This window comes from Pan paniscus, chromosome 13 (assembly GCF_029289425.2).
Source record: "Pan paniscus chromosome 13, NHGRI_mPanPan1-v2.0_pri, whole genome shotgun sequence".
NCBI classification, from domain to species: domain Eukaryota; kingdom Metazoa; phylum Chordata; class Mammalia; order Primates; family Hominidae; genus Pan; species Pan paniscus.
This window is the reverse complement of record NC_073262.2, coordinates 90,571,565-90,597,605: the sequence shown is the minus strand read 5'-3', so window position 1 is coordinate 90,597,605 and position 26,041 is coordinate 90,571,565.

Here is a 26,041-nt window from a genome sequence, read left to right as displayed (position 1 = left end):
GCTACTTCCCCCAGGCACCCCTCTGTCCCCTGAATTTAAGTTTTTTTTGTTTTTATTTTTGTTTTCCACCATGGCAGGAGCCAACATAATCCTGAAAATACAGGGATTTTTTTCCATGCAAAGATTGATTTTTTTTTCCTTTCGGGAGGCATCTTATTAGGCCAGGTCCCCAATTCCTGAGACTCCCTCTTTCTCCCTTATTTGAGGAGAACCTGGTTCCACAGCTTCACGTTAGCATTCTGCTTATGATAGGGAAGCAGTGGAGAAGCTGCCCTGATGGTTGCTGACTGCAATTTTGTGAGGGTGACATGGGACTAATTTAATGGGTCCATACACCCTCCTGAGGCACCTTTTTGTCCTAAATTTGATTCCAAGCTTTGGTTTGAAGCCCTAAAAAGGAAAACTAGATCTGAGGCACCCAAAGGTAGTTACAGTGGAAGACCAAGGCACAATGCAGGTGAATATGACTATCCCTGCCAATTAGGTCTTCCCACTTCATGGGTGGAGAACTCGCTCACATCCATGGCATAGACAAGGACTAGGGAACCCACAGGTTACCAACAGTGTGAGGATAGGGCAGCATAGGTAAGTGAGAATATCCCTACCCACTAGGCCTCCCTGCTACATGGGTGGAGCCTTTCGTGGATGCCAGGACTTGGGAAGGAAAGGAAAGAAAATAGGGGACCTTTTTTTCTCTTCTCACAAACCCTGGGTTTTCACTGGAAGAGAGAGGAACTAAGGGATGCCTTTTCCCCTCTCTTCCAGGTGGGTAACCAATCATTTTCAGCCTTTACTCCTCCTGAATGCATCCTGAATCACTGGAACTTCTCTGACCCTCAGACTCTGGAGAAAAAGTGCATCATATTCCTTTGCTCAAAGGCATGGCTGGATTTGTTCTGCAGGGAGGAGAAGCTTGGCCTCTGGAAGGAAGCATTAATTTTAATACCATCCTGCAGCTGGACCTTTTCTGTAAACATGAGGGCAAATGGTCCAAGGTTCCATACTTGCTAACTTTCTTTGCCTTGCAGGGTAATCCAGACCTTTGCCGATGTTATTGAATTGATTCAGTCCTAGCAGCCATCTCAGGAGAGGCTGCAAAGAGCAATCCCAAGGGACTAGGGGAGCAAACCCTAGAGGTACCTTCAGTAGGGGAGTCAACCCCTCCAGTCCTGCCCCTTCTGGTCCACCCCATACTCCATATCCAGATTCTTTCTCAAGCTTGCCCCATCCTAGAAATCTTCATTGTAGGCAGGTCCCAGTCTCACTCCTGCCCCTACAACAGATGCCAGGTGAATCTGGCCCCATTAGGATTCAGGTTCCGTTTTCTCTATAGGACTTAAGGCAAATCAAGGGGAATCTTTTGCAAGTTTGCAGACGACTCTGACAGGTATACAGTGGCTTTCCAGAATTTAACCCAAGTATTTGAACTCTCCTGGAAGGATGTTATGTTACTTTTGAATCAAACCCTGACTACTGCTGAAAAGCAGGTGGCCCTGCAAGTGGCAGAGAATTTTGGGGATAAGCTTAGTATCTTATATAGTGCCAGGGAAGAGGATGAGCCTCATCCTATTGGAAGAATAGAAGTATCACTGGAGGACCCTAAATGAGACCCCAATGATAAAATGAGAGAATGAAAAATGAAGCACTTTTGGGTGTACATATTGGAGGGCTTTTGAAGCACTAGAACTAAGCCTCCCAGTTACTCCAAACTGTCTTTGATAGACCATGGATTAGATTAAAATTCCACGGCCTTCCTGGAAAGGCTAAGAGGAGCATTAGGACAGCAAAGCTCTTTATCTCTTGATTCAGTCAAGAGACAACTAATCCTAAAGGATACATTTATTACTCAGGCAGCCCCCGATATCAGTAGGAAGCTGTAGAAACAGGTATGGGGCCAGATAGTACCTTAGAGAACTTGTTCAAAGTGGCCACCTTGGTCTTTTACAATAGGGACTGGGAAGAATCCTGAGAGAGGAGACACCACAAAAAGGCAGAGGGTCTAATGGCCACCTTGCAGGCTCACAAACCCCAGAATCCCTGCGATGCACCTGTTAACTGCTACATATATGGCAAGCCAGGGCACGTTAGGAAGGACTGCCCAAGCAACATGAGGAAGCCACCTCGACCATGTCCAATTTATGATGTGGACCACTGGAGGGTGGACTCTCCCTGGAGATGCAGATCACTGGGTCCAGAGCCAGTCTTCCAAATGGTCCAGCAGGACTGATGGGTCATGGGGTCCCTCTCAACAGCTCCCATGGTTCAGACCGCCATTACCCTCCAGGAGCCCTGGGTGATTCAGGAGCTTGAAGGGAGGAAGGTGGACCTCCTCCTGGACACCAGAGAGGGCCTTTCAGTTCTCCTCTGAAATCCATCCCCCCTCTTCTCTTGGCATGACCACGAGGGGTGTCCACAGAAAGTCTTTAAACCGATATTTTTCCAAACCGTTAGTTGTAACTGGGGAGATGTCTTGTTTACTGCCACCTTTTTAATCATGCCTGAAAGCCCAACTCGTCAGCCAGACAGGGATATTGTGGCTGGTGTGGGAACCACCTTCCTGATGGTTCCAGGACAGACTGTTTGCGTCTTTCTAGTGGAGACTGATATTAACCCAGAGGTTTGGGCAACTAAAGGGAAAATTGGCTGAGCCACAACCACCACACTGGTCCAGATCCACCTTAAGTATCCTACCTCCTTCCCTAACCAGAGACAATATCCACTACAACCAGAAGTTAGGAAAGGGATAGAAGCCATCATTGATAACTTGAAGATGCAGGGCCTCCTCAAACCCTGCAGCAGCCCTTGTAATACCCCTATATTGGGGTTACAAAAGCAACAGGGAATGGAGACTGGTCCAGGTCCTCTGCCTCATTAATGAGGCTGTGGTTCCAATTGATCCAGTGGTTCCCAATCCCTATGCCTCAAATATCTGGGGGACTAAATGGTTCACAGTCCTGGACCTAAAGGTTGCCTTTTTGTACATACTATTGCACCCTGACTCCTAGTATTTGTTTGCATTTGAAGATCCCTCCAACAAGACCACCCAGCTAACCTGGATAGTGTTACCTCAGACAGCCCCCACCTGTTTGGGCAGGCGTTGTCAAAAGATCTCTCTGAGTTCGTTTATCATCAGGTTAAAGTTTTATAATACGTAGATGACAGTTTCCCTTGTGCCCCAACTGAGGAAATCTCTCAGGAGGACAGTAGGGTCCTTCTTAATTTTCTGGCTAACAGAGAATATAAGGTCTCAAAATTTAAGGCTCAGAATGAGCACATGCTGTTGGAAAAAATGGTGTTGATCGACTCGCTTAATGCAAGGTTGCCACAAACCTCCAACTGGCATTTAAAAAAAAAAACATACCTATGATGCACAATAAAGAGAGGCACACTAAAACAAGGTATGTCTGTATCATAGACTTTAACTTTTGTTTTATTAATATTTTCAAAGAATAAGTTATTTAGACGTTGGTCTTCTCATTTCCTTAAGAGAGGCAATGTCTGGGATTAACCTCCAAATCATATAAATTCTTATGTAAATGGATTGCTAGAAATTATGAATTTGGGCAGCCATCTGGTTTCAAATATGTATGAGCTTAGAAGGGAGTAGTGTTTTATTTTTCATTGCACATTTTCTCACAAAAGGTGGCCTCTTCTAAATATAACATTAAAAAGTAAAGAAAGAAAGGCTAACCTTTCATTGCAACTTCTCTAGAGTTGAAGTGCTTTCCTCTGATCTATGTAGAAAAGGCAAGACCCTTCAAAGCATCTATACTTGTTAAGGATCAAAGAGAATACTTCTAAATGAAAAGGTGGAGAGATAAAAATGAAAGTTATCAGTGGAACTCTGTCCTAGTCTTTTAGTATCCTAGAATCACTATTCTTTTTATGATAATTTCTAATGCTTGGGGATCTTCAAAAACAAAAGCACCTATCTTTTGAAGTCAGGTCTAGAGATGACAGGCCAAAGTGCTGTATAAGGAACTACTGCTTTGGGGAAATTTGAATCCAACCAACTGGGAATTATAATCTTTAGGACAGAATGTAGAATTGCACTCACACAAAGACCAGAAAAGAGAAAAACTTCAGCCCAAAACAGACAAAGGAAAAAGGCCAAAAAAAAAAAAAAAAAAAAAAAAAGGCATTCTCACCATAAAGATTAGATGGAAAAAAATTCAACAACACAGAGTCAAGGGCCATGTGCGGTAGCTCACACCTGTAATCCCAGCACTTTGGGAGGCTGAGGAGGATGCATCACCAGGTCAGGAGTTCAAGACCAGCCTGGCCAATATGGTGAAACCCTGTCTCTACTAAAAACACAAAACAATTAGCTGGGTGTGGTGGCACATTCCTATAGTCCCACCTACTCGGAAGGCTGAGGCAGAAGAATCACTTGAACCAGGGGGCGGAGGTTGCAGTGAGCTGAGATAGTGCCACTGCTCTCCAGCCTGGGCGACAGAGCGAGACTCTGTCTCAAAAACAAAAAACATTAAAGTATGGAGCAGTGATTTCTGTAATACAAGGGTTGCCCCCAGAATAATTGTTTCAGGAGATCTTCCCCACCATCCATCTATACTAAATGATTGGCATCATAAAAATTTTGTCCTTCACTAAACCTCAAACATGAATTCCTAAAGAATTGGATTATGTGCCCAGTCACAGTGGTTATCCTGGATACTCAAACAGAAAAGAAGCAGGTTAGAGACTTGTCAATTCAATATTTCAGCAAAGAGTAAAGAAGAAGATGAAGAAAATATTAGTTTTTGCAACTACATCCAGGAGAAAGCTGTGCTTTCAACTCTGTGCATAGAAAAATTCCATCCTATAGCTTCTCGGCCTTTTGGCTCAGATCAAGTGTAGAAAGACTGCATCCACGAGATATTCAGAGTTGGTACAGGGACTGCCCTAGACAGCGGTGGAGCTAATACCCCCTTATCATAAGCTCCTCATATTCCATACAGCCCCATACTCCAAAGCCACAGATTTCTGTGGTTTGAAAAGCCCAAGGCAAGTCTCCTAAAATTAAGATTGCTTGTCCCCAACAAGGCAAGAAGAATTCTCATTTGGTCTGAGAAAATACACTTTCTAACACCACTGCAAGCAATATAAACAGACAGCTGAGAGTCAACAGATGTTTGTGTTAAATTCAGACCTCAAAATGGAGGCAACAAAATTAACAAAACTAAATCATGAGAAAACAGAGTTAATTAGGGATAAATGAATTTAATATAATAATTACAGTTGTAAAGATAAGAAAGGATAATATATTTTGAAAAATATACAAGTTTAAAACCTCAATATTCTTAAGATATGTTAAAACATATATTATTATGTGTATGTACCTTTGTTGAAAACAGAATAGACACAACTGAAGATAGTAAGCTAGAAGACTGAGAAAGAAAAATTTCCCAGAAATCACAGAAATAAATGAATAAAAGTATATGTAGGATTATGTGTGTGTGCATGTGCCTGTGTATATATATTTATATATAGATATATATGTATAAATTATATGCTATATGTGTATATATATAAAATATATATAAATATATACTATATATTTTATTTAATATTTAATTTAAATATCTATATACACACACATGCACATACACATGCATACACAGCCTGGAACCCCTGCAAGATGGCTGCTATTATTCTAGATGTTATTTTTCTTTCTCAGTCTTCTAGCTTACTACATTCAGCTGTGTCTACTCTGTTTTCAACATAGGTACACATACATAATATATGTTTTCACATATATTAAGACTATTGTGTTTTTTAACGTGAATATGTTCCAAAATATATTATTCTTTCTTATCTTTATAACTATAATAATCCAGAATAATAATAGCCTTCTTGCAGGCGTTACAGGCTCCAACCAAAAGAACAGGGACAAGTAAGTGGAATCAAACAATCAAATAAATGAGTCTAAAGTTTGAAATGAACAGCTGAGAACTGAACAAAGTGAATAAAAACAGATTCAAACTCAGATATATGTTAGTGACATTTAAGAACTGCATAGATAAGATAGATAAGATAGAATTGTTAATATTTTCAAAGAACAAAGTATGTCACATGCCAAAAAAAAAAAAGAGACATCAAACTTCAGCTTGAGCAGAAAAATATTTAAAGGCAATCAAGCAAAGCCTCCAAAGTGCTGAGGGAAAAATGATGTTAAATTGAGAACTTTGTAGCTAATCAAATGAGCATTCAGTTATGAAGGCAAAATAAAATTTATTTTGGATATGCAAGAGCTCAAAGTCTATTAGGGATAAAGTCTTTCTGAAAAAAATGTAGCTTACTATACCAAAGCTAATATAATATAAACCAAAATATAAGAAAACAAGCTGAGGCCGGACGTGGTGGCTCATGCCTGTAATCCCAGTACTTTGGGAGGCCAAGGAGGGCAGATCACCTGAGCTCAGGAATTTGAGAGCAGCCTGACCAAAGTGGTGAAACCCCATCTCTACTAAAAATACAAAAATTAGTGGGGCGTGGTGGTGGGCACCTGTAATCCCAGCTACTTCGGAGGCTGAAGCAGAGAATCACTTGAACCCAGGAGGCGGAGGTTGTAGTGAGCCAAGATTGCACCACTGCACTCCAGCCTGGGCAACAAGAGTGAAACTCTGCCTCAAAAAAAAAAAAAAAAAAGAGAGAGAGAAAGAAAAAAAACAAGTTGAGATAGAGTCTATGATAATATCAATTAAAATTATGCATAATTTCTAAATAAATTTTATACATAAGGTAATAATAGCAGCTAGAATATTTTATTTCAGAAAGAGGATAGGGAAAGGGAGATAATGCTAATTTAAAGCTGGATCAATTCAACAAAGCTTATGAAAATAAAACCAAATCAAGAATGCAATAAAGGAAGTCAATATGGTAGAATTCAGTAATCATAAGGACTGTGGGTTAATACCTATTGAAATACAGAGACTTTCGGGCTATTTTACAATCTGAACATACATGAAATGATTGCAAAAAATACAAATAACATAGAAAAGTCTGCAAATAAAGGGAGAGAGACAGATATACTTGACCAAGGATATTTTGAAAAAACCAAATGCGATATCACTACCAACAAATGCAGAAATTTGAAATTAATATGTTTAGTGGACAGAGTATTATTAAAAATTAATCAAAATGAATAATTCAAGAAGATATGATGAACAGAATTATGAGGTATGAAACAGCATCATTTTGAAGCAAATAGAGAACGAATTCTGCAAGTTATTCAAAGAGAAGCTGGCAAATACGCCAACTATTTGTGGAAATTTCAACATCCTTTTGTTAAGAATAAGCAGATCAAATTTTTGGAAAAAAAATATTTGGGGAACATGAATAATTATCTGTCTAAACATTGTGTGTGTATATTTTGTATGTGTGTGATTATGTGTGCATACATATATATATTTTCATGTATATATAATAATGTAAATATGCAAAAGCAAAAAGTCTAAATTGTTGTTTAAATAGCCATCAGTGTTGTAAATATGAATTCCATTTAAGGAGCTAAAGAACAATCTCAAATTTTCCAAAGTAAGAATCTTTTAAAAACTATTTGTCCCCCAGGCAAAAATGAATTTGATAATTAACAAGAAAATTGCCAAAACTAAGTATTACTTCACATCCTGCTATACAGTAGAAAGTTCTAATAATTAGTAGATGAGTAGTTCTTAGTTGCAGCCACCCTTCATACACCTGTTCTTAGACTAATTGGGAACCAGACCACGTGACCTCTAAGTGCCTTTAACCTTAAATTAATTTAAGTCTCTAATAATCTTGGATTAAAGTTTCAATATATTAGGAAACATTCTTTTTTGTTTCTTTCTCTTCACCACAAAGGCTTTGGTAAAAACAAGTGGGAAATAATTTATTTTTCTAGGCTAAACTTTAATTTGATTATTTTAATACCAATGACACTAAATTTCACAAGATTAATAAAACACATTTGAGGCTGATTAAATAGTCACTTCTAATCATAATCACTCCTTAACTTGCTTAAAAATTATGATCTTAGAGGTACATTTCTATCTCTAATAGAAATATTAAACTACAAGCAAGAATAATTTCTGAGCCATGGGATTCTTCTCTGAAGGCTTCTGCACATGTTATTATTCTCTTTTCTTGTTCAATTAACACACACACACACACACATTCCTAGCAAAATATTTTGGTTAAAAGCCATGTTTCTTACCCAAAAGGATATAAAAATTTCAAATACTAATTGAAAAATAAAGTGGCTTAAATGAGATATGCAGACTGCCAATTTATGTTTTCTTTAGAAACCTATAAAAGAAAGGAAAGAAAAAAGCAGCAGAATTTTAAAGAGGAAAGACAAAACAAAAAGACAATCCTAACAAAGAAAAACAAACAAAAGAAATATTTATATAAACTGAAAAAAGCATTAAAATATCAGACATCTTGATTTCTGGCTCTTTGGGGATCCAGTTAATAAACAAAAGCATCAATTGGGCCCCGACCAAATTCAAGACAGTATACCTGATAACAGAAAGTATCTGAAGGAAAATAAGACATCTAACAAAGCAGGGAAAATTTTATGCAGGCAGAATGATATGACAAATTGAAAATAAATATAAAATCAAAACATGTGGCTAGGCGCGGTGGCTCATGCCCGTAATCTCAGCACTTTGGGAGGCCAAGGTGGGCGGATCACTTGAGGTCAGGAGTTCGAGACCAGCCTGGCCAACATGGTGAGATCCTGTCTGTACTAAAAATACAAAAAATTAGCCAGGCGTGGTGGCGTGCGTCTGTAATTCCAGTTATTTGGGAGGCTGAGGTGGGGGAATTGCTTGAACCTGGAGGCGGAGGTTGCAGTGAGCCGAAATAGCGCCACTGCACTCCAGCCTGGGTGACAGAGTAAGACTCTGTCTGAAAAAAAAAAAAAAAAAAAAAATCAAAACCTGAAACTTAATTCAAGTATTAGGAAGCAATCTATTTAATCATTTTATTTTTCACATAAGTGCCATGGAGTAAACTGTCGCTGATTTAGAATGTTTACAATAGCCCATGGTTTATGATGCTTGTCTACGGAAATACTTAGATGAAGACCAAAGTACAAATTTCCGCTGCCTTTTGCTATGCATTTGCACTTCATGGTTTTGCACACTTTCTAAGTCTCCTAAAAATCCATGGTCCAAAAGAAATAAGGGCCTTCTCACATCTGACTAAACCTTGTCTATATCACTTTTAAGAATACAAATTTCAGGAAATAATGTGAAGTGGTGTCAGCAGGATGGAAGAATAGGAGGTCGTAGACTGCACTACTATAACCAAACTCGGGTTCAGCTCCTCTTCACTCAGAAGCCAAAACTCCAGAAACAAGGGTTGGTGTGAGGAAAAGCAGGTTTATTCTGGAGCTAACAACTTAAGGAGATGGTGAACTTGCATTGTAAAGACGATCTCCCCTTTTTCTGGCTGGCCAAAGGAGTTTTAAAAGGAAGGGGCTTGGGAAACTGTGCAGAAGTTAGCTAAGTGCAGATGAGCATGTCCTGTTCCAATGATTATCTTGAGTAACGGGCCATTTGGTAGTCTGGCTGGCATCAGCTAGATTGCAGCAGGATTGAACATTGAATGCTCAGCTTTTTTCCAGGGGTGGGTATTTCACAGCCTTGATTTTATCTCAAGGTTAGTTCTTGGAGTTCTTAAGCAAGTACACAGTAAAGCATTGTGAAAGAATGACTATTTACTTTTAAGAAGGGAGTGACTGCCTCAGTTACAAATTCTCCACTGTCAATTTTTTATTCCATTTCTATGGAAAAGGGGCATCTACTCTAGTCTAGTTACTTCCTGCTGAATGGGGGTGTTGATTGGGGACTTTGGATTGAAACTGTTTGACCTGGCAGCATGCTATGTTCAGGTCTTTGTTTTGTTTGTTTGTTTGTTGTTTTATTTTTGGGTCCTTAGGAGGATCCAGTCCAAAGTTGGAAAGTATATAGGGCCATTTCTGTGGTGAGTGTTCCCATTAGAAGTAAATTTATAAACAGGAGTTAGTATCGTGCCTGGAGTCTTAACAAATTTGGCTTTTTTTTTTTTTTTGTATCAGTTGGATTTCCCACCATGGCAGAAACTTGAAATGGCCTACTATAAAATATGTTAAAAGGACTCAATTTGTGCCTGTTTCAGGAAGCCATTTACATTTATAACAGGGCAACTGACAACACCTTCTCTCAAGTCAAATGGGTTTTTGGACATATTTTGACAATGCATTTTTTTTGTAGCATATGTTTAATCTTTTACTTTTTCCCTTATATTGTGGTCTCCAAGATGACAATCAAAAGGTTGTAGGAAGGGGAAAGTCACAATTTCTCCTGACATTTCTGTAATCAAATGGTGACATTTCTGTAACCATTTGATAGAAAATACCAAAATACTAGCAGTGGTCTAGTATTTTGAAATACTAGCAGTGATCTAGTAATTTGAAATACTAGCAGTGGTCTAGTATTTTGAAATACTAGTCTTTGAAACAGAGGATAGACAGGAGTTAACTAGAGAATATATGGTCCCCATATCAATATGAAAGTCAGTAAATTTGCTTCCCACTGTTAATTGTACCTGGGCTCCTGTATGGATATAATGACAGGTTGGTTAAACATACATATTCAACAGGTTATAGGAGAAGTTATGAATATTTATAAAGGTGATTCTGACACATGCATATTGAACAAACATATATAACATATGAATTATGTTCATCTTGGAGTGGAGACCTAAAATTTAAAGTATTACAACTAGGTCCTATACATCAAAAGGTTTTTTCAGGACACAAAGGCACACAAATACACAATCTCTGTAAACTAGTCAGAACCAGTCCATGGTCAGTGGTATTCTTATCTTGGGAAAATTACTGAAATCAGCCTCTTGTCCATTCAAAGTTATAGTTATGGTTAGTGGAACATGGGCAGGGAGCATAGGAGATCTGTTAGCATCTGGTGGAACCGTAAATCATTTTAATATTGTTTATCTCAAGGTCAGTGCTTGTTTAGCTGCTGGAGAAAAACAAAAACCATGTGGCAGTCAGAACGTAGTTTATTCTTTAAGTGTAGAGGTGCATGACTTGGCCCTTGCCTGACATGGACTTAGGTTCTATTTATAATTTGGTATCTTATTGCCACAAAGAATGTTTTGTCAGTCTTATGATCTGTATTTTAACATTAATGCTGCTCAGCTGTTGTGTCTAAACCATAAAAGGGAGGAAGTATAATGAGACATGACTGACCTTTTATACCATCATGGCTGGGAACTGGGTTTTTAATTTTTTTTTGGAGCCAGGGGTGGAGGGTGTCCTCTTGGCTCCTTGGTCTGTTCAGTCAGTGGAGGACTTAGGATTGTTGTTGTTGTTGTTGTTTATATTCCTCCTTCTTTGGGCAAGATATGCCAGAGACAACATCAATGGCCAAGGTTTTATTTTGTCCCATATCATTGCCAGAGTGGTGCGGCTACCTGTCCTGGTCCATCATGTCCCTCAGTGGGACTCCTATGGCCAAAAGACTTAGAGCCAGAAGACTTATAGCCAATTAATCATTCCAGACCAGGCAGGAATGGAGGTGGGCAGGCACTCATTAACTCTTAAAACCTTTTAGGCAACATAAGAGTTAAAAACTAAAAGCAAAAATGCAAGGTTACAAAATTGAATAATTTGTAAGTTCTACATATTGAGCTGCTGTGTAAGCATCTGTATACCCATCTTTGATTTGGAACGTCTGAACAAATTTTATCCCACAAAATTCACTTTTATAATCTCATGCATCCACCTCTTCTACAATAGTCCTTGGGCTTAGAGGGAAGGTACTTGACATTATATAGCTTTAGTAGCAGTGCATAGGCAAGCCAAAACATATTGACTCAGTAGGATTGCACAATTTTCAAATTTTGGAGATATTAGGCAGAGAGATATTTTTTGTTGTTGTAGTACCCAATTTCTGTATAGCTGTAAATAGCTCAAAAGGAAAAAAAAAGTTTTCTTGACTTTGGAAAACCAAATATTAAGGATTAGCAATGTTTTAAACAAAAAGGTCATAAGCCTTTTTCAAGTCTTGATAATGACAGAAAAGAAAGCTCACACATAGTTAAACCTTCAAATTATTTAGTGATACAGATTGGGTGTGTCCCCACCCAAATCTCATCTTAAATTGTAGTTCCCATAATCCCCATGTGTCATGGGAGGGACGTGGTGGGAGGTAATTTAATCATGGGGGTTTTTACCCTCATGCTGTTCTCATAATAGTGAGTTCTCACATGATCTGATAGTTTTATGAGGGGCTTTTCCCCCTTTGCATTGCACTTCTCCTTCCTTCCACCATGTGAAGAAGAACGTCTTTGCTCCCCCTTCTGCCATGATTGTGTTTCCTGAGGACTCTCCAGCCATGCTGAACTGTGAGTCAATTAAACCTCTTTCCTTTACAAATTACCTAGCTTCAAGTATGTCTTTAGTAGCAGCATGCGAACGAACTAATACATTTAGCATCAAGGATCTAGAAGCAAAATTATTAAAGGAGTCTTAGTGTCTTTGTATTAGGGCCTGTCCACATGTTTCATGAAAGCAGTTAAATATTTTGATTGTCACCTTCTCCAGGTCTAAAGTCCAGCCTTTGGTTAACTTAAGTTTGGTGTCAGATACTGGCATCAACGTTTAAGATTTAGCAGCAGTTCATGGATATGTATATCCAGGAGTCAAAACCCTGTAACTTAACGGCACAAGTATTAGTTAATAGCACTTAGGACCTTTTCAAGGAGCTTGAGGTGGTGATATTGGAGTTTATGACCTGATTTAAGAGTTACAAAAAGATTCTACAACCTTGTAGTCATTCATTTTTATAGCTTTGTTAAGTCCCCAGCAATAAGTTTAGGTCAGAGACTTAGGATTTTGATTTCAAGAATATTTATTAAAGATGTTAAAGCCTCAAAACATTTCACCAAAACAAAAACTATTTGTTCATTTAACCAAGATTGATAATTAAAAGACTTTAAAAGCAATATGCAAAGTTATATGAATATAAATACCTTAACCCTTTTAAATTTTAGTTTTCCTAAAGAATCAAAAACCTACGAATATAATATAGAAATTATTTTGCTATTAATAAAACGTAAAATCTTCGTTTTTTAAGCCAATTACCAAAAAGGCAAAGAAAACTTTCTGCAGTGTAATTGCTTCTCCTTATGGGAAGCCCATTTAGATAACCCAAAAGTCAAACCTGTTGAAAAGAGTACATGAATTTAATCAGACACAGGAAGAGTCTGTTCAAGGTTATGAGTATAGCAGGGGAATACATGACTCTTAGTAATAGCATGAGAACTTCCTGATTACATTGAAAAATTTAGACTTATCAAGAAAAATCAAGAGTGCAGATAAACTTATACTGGAGGTAAACATTGCTTTTTTAGATCTTTAAGATAAAACATTTTAGTGGTAGGCCACAACAACAGTTGGAACTAGAGGGAAAAAATTTCAGGAGTGATGAAAAAACTGAAGGAGAGAGTTGTCATCTCAAGCCTTCTCAAGGGGAGGAAAAGCTGAAAGCAACAAGACACAACCAATGTTGAACCTCTGAGATATGAATCTAAGAATTTTTAAAAGAAATTGGTTATATAATTAAAAATCAAAACCTCTTGTAATTTCCCTAAAAGCCAAGTAATACCTTAAGTAACCCTTGTTTTAATGCAAGGGGCTAACTTTTAGAAAGAGTATTATAGTGGTTTCCTTTTTAATTATAAACAACTTAATTAATTACTTACAACATTCCTCTTATAAATTCTGTTTCTTGTACCTTATAACCACTTACACAGCCCATTTATAACATTTTTTACTTTCTTACTTGTCTTATATTACACTTCTTTTTAAAAATAACCAGTTATTTTACTTTAAGACAAAAATTTACCACACAAGATCTTTTTTAGATAAAATTATTATTTTTAAACAATCTTACTTACCAAAAATATTTTTATATTCATAACTTTTCTCACATCTCTTTTAATTCCTATTTTCTTTTTACCTTTTTTTAACTTTTGAATAACTTCTAAATTATATAAAATTATTTTTTCTCAAGAACACAACTTACAGAATTATATAAGAATTATATATTAACTAGAATTCTTATTCTTAGTAACCTTAAATTTTAGTGAAAACCTAGGAAGCAAGAAATCCTGAACTGTCTATCAGATGTGAACATTTTACAGATGAAACCACTCCACAGTTTTAGAAATATATTTCCCATATTGTAACCCTTTCTTAGTTAGAAATGACCCAAATATTCAATAAGCATCCAAAATAATTTTAAGATTTTAAAATTACATAAAAAGTTTACCTGGAAGCATTTATCCTATGTTTATGCACTTAATTTTTTTTATTTTTAATAGTTTATCTAGATTACTTCTGAAAAATGAAGATACTAGACAAAACTAGTTGTCATTTAAAGTTATTTCTCTGTTAATCATTTATAAGGCCTGTGAACATCAGGTGTTCACCTAAGAACCTTAAACACAAGGGCATTTTGCCAATAATTCAGAAGCCTGAGCTGTTTTTATTGAACCTGAAATATTTAGCAAAGGTAGATATAAAATAGTTGGTGTGAGAAAACACTTTAAACAGTCTATTTTTAAGGCATGATAAATCTAAGTACGTTCAGCCAGCCTGTGGATGTAACAAACCACACAGCTCACGCACCTAGAAGGTCAGTAAGCAAACAGAATGTAGAGGACAGGTCAGCCCATAAAAGGGAAGAAAGTTTTGTTACTGGGAAATCAAAACTTAAGTGGGGAAGGGGACTGGGGTAAAACCTTATAAGAGGGATAATGAAACTTAGGCAACATCCAGGAAGATTGTAACCCCATAGCACTTGACTAGTGAGGAACTGGGGGAGGGACTTATTACATGCTAGGGGATAAATTACCTGCTGTAACTGCCCCAGGTGTGCCTGCCTACCAGACGGCCAGTCTTGCAAGACTGCCATTAAAAGTCTCGCTTCTCCTGTTCTTCATGTCTCCAAGGGTTTGGCCAGGTGAATATGTGTTTCTCACAATTGGTATATCTAGACAAAAATGAATGCCAACAATTTGGAAGATATATCTATTTTTATTTCATTAATGATTTCAAAACCATTTTTTATGTACCAAAAATTACTAAATGTACCTGAACTTGAAAAGCATTTCGACTGACTTAATTTATGAATACTCATTTATTTATAATCCAGTTTGGTACATGTTAGACACAACACATATATATACATACATAAGCACATATAAATATGTATACACACATACAAACCAAGATCCAACAGCTTTTACCTCAGAGCTCTAGCCATCAGAGTATATCACAAACTCACTGGCCTATAAAAGATAGCTGTATCCAAAATTTTTTCATTAACAAAACTGGGGCCGGGCACGGTGGCTCATGCCTGTAATCCCAGCCCTTTGGGAGGCCAAGGCAGGTAGATCACAAGGTCCGGAGACAGACCATCCTGGCTAGCACGGTGAAACCCTGTCTCTACTAAAAATACAAAAAAAAATTAGCCGGGAGTGGTGGCGGGTGCCTGTAAGTCCCAGCTACTCGGGAGGCTAAGGCAGGAGAATGGCGTGAACTCCGGAGGCGGAGCTGGCAGTGAGCCGAGATCGCTCCACTGTACTCCAGCCTGGGCAGCAGAATGAGACTCCATCTCAAAAAAAAAAAAAAAAAAAAAAAAAAATTTGGAACCTGTCTACATGGCTAAACTTTGTCTCAACAGGTAATTGCATGAAAGCTGTTGACCAAAATTTTTGGTAAAGCACTTTAGATACCAGTTTAATTTTTGAAAACTCTTTTACCCTTTTTTTTAAGTTTCAAGAGTTTTCAATGTTTACATTTTAACTAGAACTGGCTGAACTGTATAAGAAAAACAAAATATCCCAAGTAACTTTGAATTAAGTGAGTTTTATCTCAATATTAGTAGCTCAATAGCAGCAGATTCAAAGTAGACAGAAAAGAGAGAATTAGGGAGCTTTAGAAGCCTCTACTTAACTCTATAGTTGCTGGTTAACCATTTGAGCCCTGAATTTTTCTTGCTGTAATTTGCCCATCAGTTTAAAATGTGCACAAAAATGGGGATAATATGTGACCAGCTGGAGTCCCAGAAAATCTGGCATGTCTTTGAACTTTCATGTTTCACCTTTTAAACAACCTTTTAAACAATTAAAAACCAAAAAACATACAAAACCTAAAACAGAGCATTCCCAAGCTAATTCCCAAAAAAGGGAGACTGAAGAGATGTCTTCAAAAATCTTATCTGACACCAAACAGTACCACAAATGACTCATGCTAGGTCCAAATGGCACAAGCCCAAAAGGCAGAGGCTGAAGATTCCTGGTGTGCACATCAGTTTCACTTACTCAATCTTGGATCCATCAACTCCCAGATACTGCTTTACCTTCCACTGACTAAGCATTGCAATCAGCTGATGCCATGAAGGGGAAAGAAGAGAGATTCCCTGAGACAAAAGCATTCTCAGCAGCTGCTGAGTTCCCAGAAATCCTAGCTAGGATCCTAAAATCCCAGCTGCAAGGATGGTCTTGTTACCAAAACACCAGGGGTTCATCTAGGTCCTGGGGTTCATCTAGGTTCTGCTGCTCACTGTATAGAAAGCTAATGACTGGCACAATGAGTATTGCCAAGTGCCAAGGAAGAAGGCTTTAAGCGGGTGTTCCGGTAGAGAAGATGAGAGCTCAGTCTCAAATCCATCTCCCTGATTGACTGAAATTAGGGGTTTATATAGCAAGGAAGAAATGTAACTATATATAAAACAGGATCTCAGGAGTAAGAAGGCAATCATGATGAATGAGGGGCCTGGCATTTCATTATTTGCATGCCTTGATCGGGTGAGTTTCAGTTCGCTGATACTTTTTGAAAGGCCTGGGAATCTTTTCCTGAGGAAGGAACTCAGATAAAACAAATGTGAAGTTTCAAACCTTAAGTTTGCCTGGAGAATACTGCACTGACAGTGAGCTGCACTCTTTTTTTTTTCTAATGGGGAAATGGATTAAAACCAGAGGATCAATTTCCATGTTTATCCAAAGACAGCTGTCTATGGGACTATTGGGTTAGTTTCAGGTTTTATAACCTGATGTGATTTGGCTTTGTGTCCTCACCCAAATAAGTTTTGGCTTTTGAGCAGTGAGCAGCTAAACCTGAGTTCGGTTGCACTACCTGCCACAAAAAGTTTAACTAGCAACTATCCACAGACAAAAATGCCTTGGTGAAAGCCTCCCAAACTGGAAATAAGCCTGAGTCACCTAGGTGGCTCATAAAATCTAATAAAACCCACATCGGAATGGTAAGAGAAATGGTCTTTGACTGTGCTGCCCCTCCCCAACCCCAAGTCAGCATAGCACTACATAGAAAGGATCCCCCAGGGATCATGCTTTCTCCAGAGAAAAAATGGAAGCAGAGATTGACATTTAGATTCCCTAGCATTTTAAAACACTTTCCAGGGTGGCTAGACTACCCAGGTTCAGGTAGAAACAAAGAAAGTGGAGCCCACAGCACCCAGCACACATCTTGGTGGTAGCTCTGCATACCTGCCAGTGGTATCAGAGCTCATGAAACTCAGCTGGTCACTCGCAAAACTGATAAAAAGTTTTACCTGCCTGGAATCCTTAGACGGCCAACCTGTAGGACCAGCCTTGGATTGTACCTTGGGACCCCACCCAGGAATGGAGACAACTACTACAGCGAATTTCAGCAAAGAGCAGGGGCTAGTTCCACAACTCCTGGGAGGTTAACAGCACTTGGCAAAAATCAGGGGTTAGATTTGTACCCCTCCCCGAGAATTTAAATAGCACTCAATTCAGCCTCAAAGCTCACCCCAAAACCCTGTGAAGGCAGAGAGGTAAACCTCCATTGTACATTTCTGCTTTGCATAGCAACTGGTCCTGTCCATTCCAATCAGCAACTGCACCTAACCTCCGGGCCCCTCCTGCAACCCTGTCCAACTGATGAACTCAAATAGCAGTACCATATGGCTATGGAATATACCGTGTGGGCTGGCCAAATTAGAGGTGATTGCAGTGCTCATCCAGCAGCTCAGCATAATCGCGGAGCCCAGCCAGCTGCCCCACCTCCACTCAGACTAAAAGCAACAGCTCAGCCATTTAGAGAATCCAAACAAGTTCTGCTCCCCAGTGTTGTTATCCTTGACCCATCCATAATCACTAGCTAAACAGTGAAGGTTTATCCCTGCCAAACACACCAGAAACTCAGAAAAGGTAGCTGTCTCTTCAAATGCAAAGACAGCAGCACCAGAAGACAAGGATTGCAAACAACTAGGAAATTATGACACTTCCAAAAAAAAAAACAGCACCAGCAAAGCCTCAACAATGGTATCCAAAAAAAGAGATCTATTAAATGATATTAAATGACAGACAAAGAATTCACAATAATCTTCTTTGTTTTGGAGACGGAGTCTTGCTCTTGTCGCCCAGGCTGGAGTGCAGTGGAATGATCATCTCAGCTCACTGCAACTTCCACCTCCCGAGTTCAAGCGATTCTCCTGCCTCAGCCTCCCGAGTAGCTGGGATTATAAGTGCCCACCACCACACCTGGCTAATTTTTGTATTTTTAGTAGAGACGGGGTTTCACCATGTTAGTCAGGCTGGTCTCAAACTCCTGACCTCGTGATCCGCCCGCCTCGGCCTCCCAAAGTGCTGGGATTACAGGCGTGAGCCACCGCACCTGGCCAGAATAATCTTCTTAAAGAAATTCAATGAACTACAATTTACCCTTGAACCGTGAGTTTGAACTGTGGCAATCCACTTATATGTGGATGTTCTTCCACCTCTGCCACCCCTGAGACAGCAAGACCAATCAATCCCTCCTCTTCCTCCTCCTCTGCCTAAACATGAAGATGATGAGGAAGAAGATATTTATGATGATTTACTTCCACTTAGTGGATACTCATATATTTTCTCTTCCTTATGATTCTCTTAATAACATTTTTGTTTTTCTAGCTTACTTTATTGTAAGAATACAGTATGTAATACATTTAACATATAAAATATGTGTTAATTCTTTATATTATTGGCAAAGAATGTCAATAGTAGGCTATTAGTAGTTAAGTTTTTGGGGAGTCAAAAGTTATATGCAGATTTTCGACTGCATGAGGAGTCGGCGCTCCTAACCCCTAATCCCTGTGTTGTTCAAGGGTCAAATATACAACTATAATTTGTCAATTTCCAACTTAAGAAATAAAAAAATTTAAAAACCCAATAAAAAACGATAAATTATAGACATTATATTTGTGTGAACTTTCAGTTTTTGAAACATTTTTAATATTTACATGAAGTCAAAGCAAATACCCAGTGTAGGAGAAAGTAATCATAAATTTTACCTGCTGTTAATCACTTAGGAGGTAAATAAACTCTGAGTGAACACATTAGTTTATTGTTTTCTTTTCTTTTTTTCTGTATCAAACCAGATTTTTAATTCAACAATGAAGTTTCAATGCAGTGTATTATTTATTTCACATTTTAAAACTTTAAAAATTTACATATGTGTATAGTAAAAGCAGACAAGTATATATAAGAAATACAAATGATTAATTCAGAATAGTTAACTCTGATAAGAGAAGGAAAATGATGAGAGGGATTGGAGAGGAGCTCAAGAAGTACTCCAACTAATATTTCATTGCTTAAAATAATACGTTAGGTAAATATGGTAAAATATTTAATTAGCAAAGTTAAATTGTGGGTAGCTGAGTCTTAATTCTATTATTCTGTATGTTTCAAATAATTCATTAAAATAAAGAAAAGAAGATATGCCTTCACTAATAACAAAATCCATAAAGAATCTTGGTTATACTTAGCAAGTAGTATGAAAGATATTTTTAGACATTTGCTAGATATTAGATGATATTATAAAAGTCTGAATAAATACAAGAGACAAGTTTCTGGATAACTTAACCCTTTAACCCTCAATTCTCCCAATATATCTGTAAAATCAATATATTTCCCAAACAAAATCTAATCATGATACTTGTATATTTATTCCAAAATGTACCTAGAAAATAAAAGTCATATATATATGTGTGTATATATATGTGTGTATATAAATATATATGTGTGTATATAAATATATATGTGTGTATATATATGTGTGTGTGTGTATATATATATATACATATAAAATGAAAAGGCACATGTACAGAAATAAAAACAATGAGCTATTCACACATGAATAAGACACAGGAACAAAGAGACTGGAAGGCAATTCCCATATAAAGATATGTCTATGAGAATTTCATGCATAATAAAGCTGTTGTGACAAATCATTGGGTAATCTAATTTGGGTAAAGGGCTTATCAAATAGAAAAAACTAAACTTGGATTCTTTTATAAAATTATGTATAGGTATACAAATACATTCTAAATTGCCTACCTCCGAATTGTAAAACACCTATTAATGCAAAGATTTGGCAAAGCTCTGGGAAAACACCCTCTTTCTTTCCTTAGAGGAGATTAATTGCTACAGACATTCCAAAATCTAATCCAATAGAACTATTGAAAGAAAATATTTATGTGTTTTATTACTCAGTAGAAACACTCTCAGGTATATTGCCTGCTTTCATGCAGATCAATATGGAAAAATGAATGAATAAATGCTTAAAGTAGCTTTTTCTGTTTATTTCTCTGGGAATGAAAATGTAACATATGGGATCCACATAATGGAATTACTATTCAAAACTCAGAAGCAATTAACTACTTTTATATAAAGCAACACTGATGGATCTTAAAAAATACAATTTTGAGGAAAAATGTAAGAAACTGCATAAGATTATTTTATAGAAATATTTTTAAGGAAATAAATACATGTATAAGAACATACAGTTGTAGCTAAATATTTGTCACATGTAGAGTGTAGAATAATAGACACTGGAGACTTGAAAGGGTGGGAGGAGGGTGAGGGCTGACTCAGAAGTTACTCAATGGGTACAATGTGCATTATTCAGATGATGGTTGTATTAAAAGCCCAGACTTCACCACTACTCAATATATCATGTATCTAAACTTCACTTGCACCTCTTAAATTTATACAAATAAAAAAGTATATCTGTTATATACATATACATATATTTATGTGTTTGTTTATTTATACAAATGTAAATAAATCCTAGAACAACTTAAGATACAGATATTGTTAAATTTGTGTTGCAGAAGAACTAGTGTAGACTATAAGTAACATGAATAGCCACAAACACATCTAGGATATAATTGAAGCCAGTATTCTAACCTTGTCTGTCTGGCCCCAGAATTCACAAGCTTAACCAACTGTGTGTGCTTCTTTGCATATATCAACTATTTTAGTGCTTACCTCAGAGAGAAAGGAAGCAGACATGGGGATGGATAATAATATGAAACCAGTTAGCATCTTGGATGTACTGCTGAGAATGCTGTGATGCAATTAACTTGACTCTGTGAACCTGAAGAGAAAAATAAAAGAGGACCAGAAAAAAGAGAAGGCCAGGCGTGGTGGCCTACACCTGTATTCCAAGCACTTAGGGAGCCTGAGAAAGGTGTATCACTTGAGCCCAGGAGTTTAAGACCAGCCTGGGTCTCTTTAAAAAAAAAAAAAAAAAAAGGGTAAATAAACTTCTGAGAAACTAAAGAGACTAAGTGATCAGCATAAATACTGTCAGGGAAAAGACCAGAATACAAAAAAAATTCAAATTTTAGGGATGAATATGTTTACACCTCAGTGACCATCTGTGTTTTACTATGCAGTATATCTGAGATATTAAGCAATATCAGATATACTGAGATATTTTTACTTTTAATAAAAACCAGTATATCTTAGCTATTGCTTAATATCTAAGATACTTTTATTAACAAAAATATAATTATTAATGCTCACTAGTACATTTCTATGTGATCTTGGATAACATTTAACATATTTTTGTCTAAATGTTTTATTACTAAAATATACTGTTCCTTAAGAGTTTTTATTGTAATATAAACCACAATGGAATATTTGAAATTCTAAAATAGATTTAGTAAAGAGATTTTTCATCAATCATTTGGTGATATGGAATGCTTAATTTAATGGTTTTTTTTTTTTTTTTTTTTGGTTACTCTTTTCTCTTTCTTTTTTCCCACAAATGTGCTAAGGTTTAGGAGTGAAGTATCCAGAGTTGTGAAGGAGAGATGAAGGAGAACTATATAGACAGATAAATAAGCTAATGAAAACTGGCTACAGATCAATGGGAGGACAAATTTCCTCATTATATCTAATTCATGTTGTTTAAAGAAATATTGAGCCAGGCACAGTGGTGCACACCTGTAATCTCATCTACTGGGGAAGCTGAGGCAGAATTTCAAGGCTTTAGTGAACTATGATTGCACTGGTGAATAGCAATTGCATCCCAGCCTGGGAAGCCACTGGGAGACTCTGTATCTCAAAAAAAAAAAAAAAAAAAAAAAAACCAAAGAATTATTATTTTGCTCTTTTATAACATGCATCCATATCATTAACTCTAAATAATTCTGATGCACTAATATCTGCTTAAAGTCATCAAATCATGGAATTTGTAGCCATGAATTTTGTCACATGAATAGAGAACAGAGTTAACTAATGACAGTAAATTAAAAGCTACTCCTTCTGAGAAAATAGTTTTAAACAACACATTCAAAAGAAATAAAAATATATAAAAATAAAATTTTAATTAAACTATTTAGCCTGTAAGAACAGTTAATGACACAGCTTGCATAGTGTTTCTAATTTTACTTTTGCTTTGCTAGAGTTTCTGTGTTTCTGCAGGTTTAAAATGCAAATGTACTAAATGTGCACTTTAAAACAACTTTATCTTTCTTAAGTCTTGAAACTTTATGCCATATTTTTCTATTGAAATCACCAAGTTATAAGCTTTTTCTAAAAAAAAAAATCCTAAATATTACCTCCTTTAGGAGTAGTCAGTAGCTCTTTGGCAGTATCAGATGCCTAAGGGAAATGATTTTCCCTTTGAAAGACTACGTAGAGATTAATGCTTGCCATTTCATAGCTCATTATCTTGTAATGGTTCCCTCTAAAGGCATGAAATGTCCAGAGGTTCATATGAATACTTTTAAAATAAGGTGCTGTGCACAGAAAACATTCGTTATGGTATTTTTCTTTGAAAGATTCCTGATTTCAAAATAAATGCCTTGCCTTATAAAAATGAAAGCATCTGTGTTGCTGGAAATTATTATCTTCCAATAATAGTTAAACAAAACATCATTTTTTTCAAGGACAATAGATCCAGTTAATCTCAGAATAGCAATTTTAAAGACTTGTGTAGTGGATGAACCATTTTACAATGGTTAATTTTTTTGCAAATAAAAGCTTGTATTTCTAAGGGAAAAAAAAGCTTTATTTTAGTTTTCCAGTTCTGCAGGAAATATTTCCAAAAATATTTTACACTATATTCTTTAAGTAGAATATGCTTGATTTATTAATTCAGGGACTATTCAACTATTTTGGACTGCTAACCTTTACAGTAAATGATCACACTGAACTTTTTACATTTTTAAGGTTTATTTTCATGATTTTTTTTCTTTTCCCTCTTTATCTGGATACAACCTATCAGAACTAGAACTAGTTAGTACACTTAGTTCTAGCAACCACTTTACATTTTCTAAACACTTTCCTGCTCTTAAACTGTAAAACAAATGTGATCGATTTTTTCTGAAATAGTGATAAATAGAGAATACTAGGGGATTCTGCTGTTAATAAATTGCATGTTTGTTTATTAATAAAGTTAGTGACATTTCCTAAGGTAGTTCAAAGGTCTTTTCACTTGCATCTTATTGACTCTTTCCTGAGGGGTTGACATTTTTGAGTACATGGATTCTGGATACTAGTTGTCTGACTCCTTTATTGAGAGTGTTTATTTTCCTAATGTAAGAACATAACAAACTTGTTATACACCTGGAGAAGTAAAGCAATGTCTACCATGTCATTTTATTGATGTTTTGTTCACAAATCTCTCTGGGAGAAAAAAGTAAAAAACAAAATAAAACATAAAGCCAGCAACAACAATCTAAGCATGTACATAGCATGTGAAGATCAATGGGCTAAAATTGACATTTATGAAGCTGGGTCAGGCATGGTTCCCATCATTAAGGATATTACACCAATGGGAGATGTTAATGTAAACATAATTCCAAATATAATATGCTAAGTGCTATGAAAAAGATGCATATGGGTTAGCATGAAACCTTTGAAGAGACATAATCTAACTGCCTGGAAGGGTCAGGAAAGACTTCAAAAAGATAGTGGCATTTTAGTTACGTCTAGGCCACTAAAAGAAAAGCATTGTAGGCAGAGGTAATTGTGTGAGCTGGGTGAGCGAAAACCAGAAGGCAAGGAAGAATATACTTGTTTGAGAAACAGTGCTCTTGTGAAGGCTTGTTGGACAACAAAGTAGATGGTGAGGCTGCAGGACAGGTTTGAGTTAAACTTGAAAAGACACAGCTGGTGTCTTCTTCACCTGCTGGTTTCAGTGTGTCTCTAGATCAGGATCTTGAGATAATGATCCATTTTTCTCTTAGAGTATAAGACTGTTATCTGTAATTGTCACAGTAATGTCTTTCTGTTTATTTTTCAAAAATAACTTGGAGTCCATTGATTCCCAAATTTATCAAAATAGATAACATAATTAAATCTTTTTTATATCACTGTTTCCCAATGTTTGCTCCACACAAACCCACTATGTGTTCATCGGAATTACATTTTAAAACCATAATTCATTTCATTTCCAAATATTTCACTTACAAATATTTGATTTACAAAAATTTCATTTAGAAATATTTATAGTCAAATTATATGCCAATCATTGTTTGGTGCTAGAGATTGAGTAGTGAAGAAACAAAGTCCTTGCCCTCGCAGATTTTGTATTCTATCTAGAAGGAGACAAATAAAGCACATGAACCAATTAAAAATGAGTATGTAATATGTTGATTAGAAATAAGTGCTGCAAAAAATAAGGATTAAAAATAGAAAATTGATGACAGTTATAGTAGGAAGGGAAATCAGAAAAGCCCTCTGTGAGGAGGTAGTATATAAACAAAGACTTGAATAAAGAGGGACATAGGTCTACACATAAGTGATTTTTCCTATATAATTCAAGAATAAATCACAGATTTTCTGCCCGTTTACTCCTAAATATTTCATTGTGCATTGCTTACAAAGAACATTCTTTTACCTAATCAAATTTATCACAATCAGAAAATGTGATATTGATGTAATACTATTGTCTACATTATGGTGTATATTTGAATTTAGTAAATTGTAACAATAATGACCATTAACAATTGTTTTTTCCCCAACTTAGGATCTAATCTATGATCAGGTGTTTCATTTAGTTGTCATGTCTCTTTATTGCCCTTTAATCTAAAAAACGTTGTACTGCCTTCTACTCTCTTCTTATCCTTGTCGTTCTTTAAAGAGTATAGGTCAGTTATTTTATACAATGTATCCAATTTTTATTTATTTGCTGCTTCTTCATGATTAGATTCAAATTGTACATTCTTGGCAGAAATATACTGCAAACATGATGTGTCTTCTCAGTACATCACATTAAAAAGCATATTATCTTGCTTTGTTCCAATATTTTTGATATTAATTTTGATCAGTTCATTAGATGGTATTCACCCCTTTTTCCAATGGCAAAGTTCCTATTTTTCCCCTGAAAACTAATTATTTGTGGGGGGATTGAAACTATTTCAATATCCCATGTCTAATAAAAATTTTACCACTGCAATATATGATTTTCTAACTCCATCATTCTTTCTATATATATTAGTTCACCTTCCACAGTGTTAAGGAAGATATTTTGCTGCTTCATTCATTCATTTGCATCAGTATTAAATTGTGAATTTCTATTTTTTTCAACAAGTTATAATGCATGACTATAATTATTTAATTTGATATTCAAAATATCTCAAATTTCGCTGGGGGAACTATTTAAGGACTTCTTTTATTCTTTTCTTTCTTTTTGATTTTTTAATTAACAAATAAAAATTGTATATAT